This window comes from Microtus ochrogaster, chromosome 15, assembly GCF_000317375.1.
Source record: "Microtus ochrogaster isolate Prairie Vole_2 chromosome 15, MicOch1.0, whole genome shotgun sequence".
In the NCBI taxonomy this organism is placed as follows: Eukaryota; Metazoa; Chordata; class Mammalia; order Rodentia; family Cricetidae; genus Microtus; species Microtus ochrogaster.
The window spans coordinates 34,470,701-34,481,067 of record NC_022017.1 but is presented as its reverse complement, the minus strand read 5'-3'; positions in this window follow the sequence as shown (position 1 = coordinate 34,481,067).

Below are 10,367 nucleotides of genomic sequence, written 5' to 3'. Positions count from 1 at the left end.
ACACATGGTGTATGCACATATATACATATGCATAGATGTGTATAGGTACAATGCCATTGATTTGCTTAGCAGTTCATCTCAAGTGTTGCCAAAAGAAAACATGAGTACAAAAAAGAGAATAGGCTTTGTTCTTTTCTGTCCAACATGTCGTGCTTCAGTTCTCCTAGTCACAATAGCACCTATGAGTTCAATGCTGTGAACTCCATGAGCTAAGAGCCCATTCACTGAAATGCAGAAATCACGTAGTGCTGCTAATAGTCTAAACTATTACAATTAGTTTGTGTTAAATAAACAGACTTTAGCACAATTAATCTGGTTAGTGGAATCATCAGCTTCTTAATCATTTGCCTATTCTATTTATGCATAAGAGAAAAAGCTATTCAAGGAATGAGACTCAGGGGGCGGGGAGAGGAGAAATTAAGGAGGAGATACATATATATATAATCAAGGGAGCAGAGAAAATCTCCAGAACAGACCAATAGCAGCAAGGGAGGGAAAAGGCATGTAGACCACAAGGGGACTGCGATATTTGCATGAGAAGGGAGTATAAATCAATGTCAAAAGATAAGTGATGGCTTAGAGAAAAATTATAATCCTCATGATAGCAAAGGGTTAATGTAGTTAGAGCTCTTATAAATTGAGATGAAAAACGCCAGCAGTCTCAAAATTTCAAAATATGCCCAGGATAGGAATGGTTAACTTTCAGCAGATGATCCAAAGAGCCAGGGGGACCCAACTCTTCTTAGGTAGAAACAAATTCATTCCAATAAAAAGAGTCATCGTCTGCACATAGGAGAGCAATTTCATGCCGAATAGAATGGAAATAAAGTAGCTAAGCCTTTTGGAATAGGGACAAAAGACTTGCGAACATGAGCTCCCTCCAACTTGAGCTCAGTGGAGCAAAGCACAGTTCCCAAGCAAAGATACCTGGGAGACTTCCTGGAGCCAGGAATTTGCTAGAAGGACTTAAGAAGGCACCAAAAAGCCCTGAGCCTCATTCTCATTTTGGAAAAAAAAAAAAAAAACAACCCACTTACTTGCACACAGACTCCATCAAGTTTGGAGAGAATGGAAAAGGGCCAGGTCTATATTTGAGCCCATCACTGTCATTTCCTAGCTGAATGGCCTTAGCAAACATTACAGATTGGATTGTGTACCCCTCCCCAAGAGATTCCCTGAAGTCATAGCTCCCAGGCATCCAGACTCTGACCTTATTTGGAAATGGTGATTACAAATGCAATTAGTTAAATTAAGAAGTAGTGATACTGGAGTCAGCAGAGGTCTCCCATCCAATCTAACTAATGTTTGCATAAGAAAGTAAGCAGAAACACAGAGACCCTCCTGAGGGATGATGCTTACGTGTCTGCAGAGATGGAGATTAAGCTAAGAAGCATGAGGATGGTGCGGAACCACTACAAACTGGACCGCAAACATGAAGGTTTTGCTCTCCAGGCTGCAGAGGACGCCCTGCCTTCCAGAGGCCTTGATTGACATCTAGCCTCCAGCACAGGGAATCTTTTAGTCCCTGCTATTTTAGGCCACACAGCGTATATGGTCCTTTGTGACAGTAGGTCCAAGAAATACCATAGCAAGTTGCCTGAATATATCTCAGTCCCTTCTTGGACAGGAAAGCCTCCTGGCCTCCCAGGGGTGTTGGGAGGGAGATGCTTTGCTATGCACACATATATCCCCCACAGAAATCTTCCCAAAACTCCGTGTTCCACTCAAGCATTTGTGCATTCAAGAAGATGAGCCTGCTGGCATAGTGTTTTCTATCTCTTCATATGTATATAAGATGCATTAAAAAAAATAGAAAGTGCTGCTGACGATGCCCAAATTAGACCTTAGAAACGGCATCAAATTCACTTATTTTAAAATGGAAAAATTTGGTCGTTTTTTTTTTCCTCTCTCATCTTTGGGCTTTGAGACACAGTCATGTTTGGGAGCCAGTGTAGGAAGGTAGACGCTGGGAAGTAGGGAATGCTGCCTGTGACTATACTCTATCCCATGAAACAGGAAACAGTATACTTCTAAGAATGGTACCAGATTTTCCTTCAAAATATCTGAGTTCATGTCTCAGGTTTTTTTCTTTTCAGTTCCTTGCTATACCTTTGTATACAAAATGGCTCCTGTTTTCAGGGACAAACTATGACCAACCCTGCGGCTTAAATGGCTGTCTATAAAGATTTTGTAGTTCTCGAGGTCAGTTGTAGAAATGCCATGCTCCTCCACAGGATCTGCTTTCAGTCCCCCTTCTCATAGTTAGGGTTGCCTCCCTGAGCCCTCAGCTCTCGGCCTCTTCTGTTTTCAAAGCGGGCAGCGCAGCGTCTAGCCTCAGACATCATTTTAGCTGCTCCCTGTCACTCTGAATCTCCCTGATTATCTTTGGTAAGCACCCTTATCACTACACCTAAACCCCACTCAAATACTTACCATGTCTCAAAATCCTTAATCAGGTTTTAAGAGTTCTGCATGTTATATAAGGTAACATGCAATGGCTCCAGATATTAGAACTGAATATCTTAAGGGCTAATTTTTTTTTCTAGGATAATGTTTATCTAATAGGGAACCTGATAGACGTCTGTCAAACCAAGCATTTGAAAGCATCTAGCAGTCTGCGAAGTAAGAACTGAGCAGTATCACACAGAGGCCAGCTGTGCGAATCCGTGTTCCTCTCTGATTCCGGTCCTTCCCTGTCCTGCTCTCACAACAAGAGCGCCCCGTTTCCAGGACTCCCCCAGTGGAGCTGAGACAAACCAGGCTCTGCCTTCCCCGAGTCTTGTGTGAAATGGATCTTGCAGTTTCATTTTACCAAATAGAAATTGTGTTATCTCTTATTGCTCCAACCTTTAGGGGAAAGGCATGCTTTTATATAAAAAAAAGTCCCCTCAAAAATCTTTTAATATGACTTTGCCAATAGATTCTCAGAGCTTTCAAATATTCTTCAACACCAGTCTCTCTCTCTCTCTCTCTCTGTGTGTGCGTGTGTGTGTGTGTGTGTCTTTCTGTCTGTCTGTCTGTAATACATGTTTATTACCTTTGTTCTTTTATAAGAAGTTTAATCCATTTGTTTATTTGAGGGTGGGGTGGGGCTAATACTGCCACGTGTTTGGAGTTTGTTCTCTTTTCTAACATGTGGGTAATGAGGGATCAAACTCAGGTTATCAGTCTTGGCAGTAAGGGCCTCTACCCCCTGAGTCTCTTTTGCACCCTTTCTTTATTCTTGGTACATTCAAGAGAGCTTTCTAAACTGTGTTCTTAATCCAGACTGGTTCTAACCTACTTTAATTAGATACCTGCTTAAAAGTTTTAGTCCTCTCATCAAATCAGACTCCCTTCTGGTTATTTTCCCTTTCCTCTTTTGAAGCTGGAGATATTTAGTAAGCTGTCAATCAAAGCTGGCAAAGCACTTGTGAGAGTCATTCTGTTCTGTGCAGCCTTTCAAGGAGAATTTCTCCAAAGCTAAAGCAGTCGGACGGGATGGCTCATGTGGCTAGGTGGTCCAGAGAAGGGAGGCAGACGGGTGCAGCCACAGGGCCCTGTTTGACATTTCACAGAGCTGTGTCCAACTCTTCTTCCAGTTTTAACTAACCATGCAACCTTGGCAAAGTGGCTTAGATTTTATTTTTCTCTGGTTCCACATCAATAAATGCAGCCAAGTTATATTTTCATAATATAGCTGTGGGAATTAAACTAAACTGTATATGTCTAGTGCTGGAATTCCACCTCTCTTTCTCATACACCCACCCCAAACACACACAACAAACATCAAGTTATCCACCTATCTATCCCTCTCTGAATATAAGACTGTGTCTAGATAGAGAGAGATGGACTGTGGATGGATGGATGAGTGGATAGATGGTGGGTAGATAGATAGATAGATAGATAGATAGATAGATAGATAGATAGATAGATAGATAATATATTAATTAGGGTTTATATTCCTGTGAAGAGACATCACAATGATACAAAATCTTACAAAGGAAAGCATTTAATTGGGGTTAGTTTACAGTTCAGAAGTTTATTTAGTTCATTATCATCAATGAGGGAAGCATGGTGGTGCACAGACCTACAGAACTGGAGAAGGAGCTGACAGTCCTATATCCTGATTAGCAGGCAGAGGGAGAGAGAGAACGGCTCTATCTTGAGCTTCTAGGAACCTCAAAATCCACCCCCCAGTGACATACTTCCTCCATCAAGTCTACACCTAATGTAAAGCCACACCTCCTAATACTACCACTCCCTATGGGCCTATGGGGGCATTTCCATTCAAACCACCACAGATAGAGATAGATAGATAGATAGATAGATAGATAGATAGATAGATAGATAGATAGACAGACAGACAGATAGATAGATAGAGATAGACAGATAGATGGTACAAAGGGAGAGGCTAAAGTAATGTTATAGAAACAATTTGTTTATGGCTATAGAGATAGAGTGTTTTTTTTCTTGTAATAGGAGTAGGTAAATCACTACTTTACTTATCAAAGCATCCATCAATCATTCATTGTCTGAACATTTGCAGAGCCCTCATAGTAGCCTGTGAAGCTCAAGGTTCTTCAACTGGTACTTTTGTGGCAAGTGCTGCCAGCTTCCCAGCAGAACAACTACCATCAGTACCACATCCACATCACTTTCCCTTTAGCCTTTGTTTGCTTTGGCATCACTCCATCTTCCCGTCTCTTCCTCCTCCCATCATCTTCCCTCGCTGCTGGGGCCCTTTTCTCTGGTGAGGAAGGGAAAATACTAAGGCTTGGGATGCCTTTGGGTAGCTCTAGACTGATAGTTGGCTAGAGCTGGGGTCCCCGGGTAGATAGCCTCTCGGAATCTCAAGTGTCTCTTCAGTAAACCAAGAGAGTTGGCTTATGCATCTTTGCTAGGGCCCCAGATGGCCATACTGATCAGGCAGAAACACTGAGCTGCCAGAGCCCCCGACTTCCATCTCATTTATATTTTTCCATTGCCTGTGGTTGCTGAACCCCTTCTTAGGCAGGGTAGCCAAGGTGTTCTTCTTTACTGAGCACTTTCCTAGCCTTAGAAATAATACTGTCTACATCCTGGGAAAACCTCACCCACAGAGCCCTTCATATTGAGGGCATAACAGACAATCTGTCCCCTTAAAATCCACTGTAGACATTCTGAACCCAACAGAAAATGCCCTAGGAGGTGTGGGGCTGGGACTTGCTTAGTGCAATAAGGATGATTCCAAAACGGTGCATATAGTAATAGGCTGCTTGTTGGTTCCTAGCTGCTCAGCCCCGAAATAATCACACAGAAATGATATTATTTAAAGCACTGCTTGGCCCATTAGCTCTAGCTTCTTATTGGTTAACACTTATATCTTAATTTAACACATTTCTGGTAATCTGTATATCGCCATGTGACTGTGGCTTACTAGGTAAAGTTCCCAGCGTCTGTCTCCAGTGGGGCTACATGGCTTCTTTCCAGCTCCTCATTTTTTCCCCCAGCATTCGGTTTGGTTTTCCCCGCCTACCTAAGTTCTGCCCTATCAGGTCAAGCCAGTTTCTTTATTAAACAATGGTATTCACAGCATACAGAGGGGAATCCCACATCAGGGGCAGCTTAAGACTAGAGTCACCCCACTCTCGTTTTACATCAGTGTGACTCAATGAGGTACCATGCTATGTACCATAAAGTTTGGTATCAGTTATACTGTGTCATAAAGTTTTGTGTCAGCTAGACCCAAATCTAGGTCTTTAATATGTATCCCCACGTGCCCTCAACAAAATCACATCAAGTCCCCTCTATGAACAGTGATTGTACTTGCCTTCTCAGCGGTTGGTGTAGGAGAACCAAACGCACGTCGACAATGTTCTACAAACAGAGTTGGGCCCATAAATGATAGCACTGCCTTATTTTTCAAATAGACCATGAACAAAAGCCACAGTGATAGCCAGGAGTGAGGTTTCAGGCTGGCTTCATTGCTGATTTTACTTTGGAAAACATAAACCAAGATAACCTGGCATCTGCTGGGAAACAAGAGGATCCCAGTAACAAGGGGTTTCCCTGAGAGCAGAGAAACCTAAACCCACACCAGGAACAGAGTCCAGTTGATCCTTTACTCTGATTTTCAGTGCAGGTGGGTATGTCTGGGGCAATTCTTTCCAGACAGTCACTCAAAGACGTTCTCACTATTGCTCATGTAGATGATGGACTGCACAGATTCCTATCTCAAAGTAACCTGCACAGACTCTGTGGGGTGAATGGTGAATACAGCGTGCAAGAGTATAGAGTGAAGATCCAGGTCAGGCCTGTGCTCCTGTGTCGAACACTGCTACCCTGCGCCAGTCTAGGCAGAGCCTCAGAATCCTTCTCAATGCAACTTTGAGATGATTATTATTTTTCACAGGAGTAAACACACTTAGAAGGGTCACGGAACTTAACAAATCATCCTTTCTCTTTCAGAATAAATGTGAACAAAATAATCAAAGAAAAATAATAGTAAGCACAAAATAGATTTGTGTAATTATGGTTTCTCATTAGTCTAATCAAAACACTTTATGGGGGAATTGCTATGTATCACTCCTAAATTTCCCCTTCCGTTCACTTAGCCTATAAGTGTAGTCTACACTCTGTACTATTATTACATGTACTGCTATTATTTGATGTAGGGAATTCCATGTGCATGAAGAAGACTATTGTTTATTGAAAGTTATATGTTAGTTCAAAACATAACTGAGTCATTGTGCTCATGATTAGCCTTTCAAAAATCTGTGGTTGTAAACCACAACTTTGGGAACAACTTCGCACAGTGACTCCGTCTGCCTAACAATGTTACCATAGCAAGATACCACAGCTTGCATCCCTCAAACAGAAACATGTCTTCTTGCAATCCTGAAGGTCAAAGGTCTAAAATCAAGGTACTGGAAGAGATTGATTTTCTCTGAGGCCTTTCCTTGTCTTCTTGATGGAAATCTTTCCCGTCTTCATGTGTTCTTCTCTCTGAGTACATTTGGGTCCAAATTTCTTCTTCTTAAAAAGGATATAGGTCATATTGGATGGCGTCCACCCAAACAACCAGACTTTAGACAGATGATATCCTTAAAGATTATCTTCCAGTAAAGTTATGTGTTGAGTTCCTTGAAGCCGGTACTGCAAACATGAATTGGAGGTAGGCACAATTCAGCCCATAACTGCTTCTCTGCCGTTTGGGTTTCTTCTCTGAGTTTTATCTTGAAGCAGACGCCACTTGCTCATTGATTCTCTTGTTTCATGGTACCTCTGGGATCTGATCTGGGAGTATATACACCCAGACAGCAACTTCTGATGACAGAGGGATGGGGATGAGATGTCACTTGCTTGGAAAAAAAAAAAAGCCTCTTACAGAAGGGTAAAGGAGAGATTATGCGGAGGGACAATTAGTACTGATAATCTTTTGAAAAACCATTTGGAAATCTACTACTATAGAAGCTTCTTAAAATATATCCATATATAAAATGAATCTAAATAGAGTCACCAAATAAAAGGGGACACAGTGCCCCAACTAGCCATCATATGCTTCAAAGTAAAACTTCCAGTGCCAGAAATGGATTATATCTTGTAGAGTCACTGGCCAAGGTCCCCATGGAACCCCCCCAAAAACACCACAACCAATTGTCAAGGTTATTAGTTATTCTCTAAACCCGTGACATTTTGGGGAGCATACAGGACAGGATTTCTTTGTGTAGCTTTGAAGTCTGTCCTAGGACTCGCTCTGTAGACCAGGCTGGCCTCGAACTCACATAGATCCACCTGCATCTGCCTCCCAAGTACTGGGATTAAAGGCATGTATCACCACTGCCTTCCTAATCTAAGACATTGCTCAAGAAAATACTTACATATGTCATCAAACAGGAGAAGTTAAGTTGGTGCCTAACTAGAAGCTTCACCCCTAGCAACTAGTCCCCATTTCTGCCAAAGCTCTCCCAGCTTACTGGCCTATAGGGACAGTAATAAGCTATATGCCAACTGTGAGCCTGAACAAACAACTCCTCCTGTAAGTTGTTTCTCCCAGGTATTTTGTCACATTGACAAAGAAAGTGACTAACCCACCACCACTCTCAACTTTTCTGCCTCCTGACCAACCCAAGATGGCTCTCTACTGCAGGGCAAGATACATCTCATGAGAGCTACAGCAATCTTTGCAATAGTCACCATTTTGCTTCTGACCTGTTATCCTCATGATATATGAATAATAAAACCTAGCTCTTAAAACACTCACCCCTCACCATCGTGGTATCTTATGTCTGAAAACAACATTAGCACACAAGCTATCTCAGCCTCCATTTTTCTAGGAAGACTAGGTTAAACCAGTGCCATATTTTCCTCAATGGCCAGTACCAGGAAATGTACTCAAACCATCATTATTTCATTCCATTTAAATATGAAGTAAATTATTAGTCAATGAGAATAAGGAGTTTGTCATTGTTTTTTGTTTGGGTTTGTGTGGGGGGCAGGGGTTGTTTTGTTTATGGTGTTAGGAGCTGAACCCAGGACCTCACACACATTGTGAGACAAATATTCAACCACCGAGCCACACTCACAGCCCAGGGAACAGTTTTATAAATATAGTAATGTAAAACTTGTGCAGCATTTTTTTACACTAGATGTTCTCTGATAAATCAGAAGCCAATTTTTATTTAATGTAACTATAATGCTAATTGCTAGTGAACCTAAATGTCTTAAATAATGATTTTATTGTTGTTACTTTGTTATACAAAAGAATACACTGAGCCGGGCGGTGGTGGCACATGCCTTTAATCCCAGCACTCGGGAGGCAGAGGCAGGCAGATCTCTGGGAGTTCGAGACCAGCCTGGTCTACAGAGCTAGTTCCAGGACAGGCTCCAAAACCACAGAGAAACCCTGTCTCAAAAAGAAAAGAAAAGAATACACTGGATAAAAATTTCTGTACCAACCACAGTTGACTTGCCAAGACATAACCTGGTTATTGGAGCTGTATCCAGTCCTAAGAACTGGCCTTCTAAAATAGAGAGCACTAAATTCTTGCCCCTCTTGCATGGGGACTGTCACTCTCTGAGATCCATTAATCAGGGACAATCCAGGTCCCAACCCTCCTGTTCTTCTTGAACTCCCCCTGTGACCAGGTCTCCTTGAATCACCCTCCCTCCATGCATACTCTGGAAGGTGCTTCCTGTATCCTGGGACCCTCTGAATGCCCCCCTTAGAAAAGTAACACTTGTTGGTAAAGCACTTTGAGGGTGTTCCAAGAAACCTGGATTCTCGGGACAAGGTGTTATTATTTAGTTGATAGGAAACAAATATCCACCTAATAACCATAATTATATTGTCAAAACTGCTTAAAATATCCACGCTGCTGGGACGGCAGTGATGTCAGGGAGTTTTGTGACTAGTAAATTGGAACATTATCATGAAATTAAAAAAGAAAAGTTACATTACCAAGTAATTCATCGGGATGATTTGATATTTCGAGGATAACCACCAAGCAATTTTCAGGAACATGTAATTATTTTTTTCACCTGCTATTTTATGATGCATTACTCAGTACTGCGTGGCTGACTACCCCTTGTAAAGTGGAAGGATAGTGAATAACAAGCCATTAACAGATCAAAGTCTACGTGCGGATATGACTTGGGTTTGCTTAATCTTTTCCCTCTTAGGCTTGAAATCCTCATTCGGTGGCAGACATCCTGCCATCTTATATCCTAGAAGTGTAGAGCATTCCTTGCACACAGCGAAGGCTCAGAAAACACTGCCATACTAGCGAGTTTTCTCCCCCTTGGACGTTTTCTGTGGCTTCTGTACCTCTGGCACGTACAAGTCTTGTTGCTGAGATATCCTTTTTTCCTTGCTAATAAATCCTTGGGCATTCATCGAATCATATCAAGGCTATTCTCTGCAAAGCCTTTTCTGAGTTTTCCTTCTAGAACCAGGGATCCTTTCCATAGAACACAGTAGCCCATAGCACAAACCTCCCTTCATATCCCACACAGGGGATATAAAGTGTTTCTTTACTGTTCTTTTATTGCATAGTAAGGGCTTAAACAGTCTACCTGCTTGTCTTTCTGACAAGGATTAGTAAATATGAACTAAGCTCTGCGTGGGTGGGACACTGTGCTAGCCACTGAGGACGAGGCTAAACATTTGGTGCCTGCCCTCTTGAACTCTTGGTGGTAAAGATCTTCACTGAGCTTGCAGTGTGCCTTTCTGTCACAAATCTGTTTGCAATTATGCAAGGAAGGAATGGCAGAAATGGAGAAGAAAGGAAGGTGGAGGGAGCTGAGAAAGTGGGAAGGTACCTGGAGGACCTTTCTGGTGATGCCTGTGGAACATGAAGTGTCGTTCTAAAGAGGGATGGGTAAATAGCAGACTTATCAACTCCAGC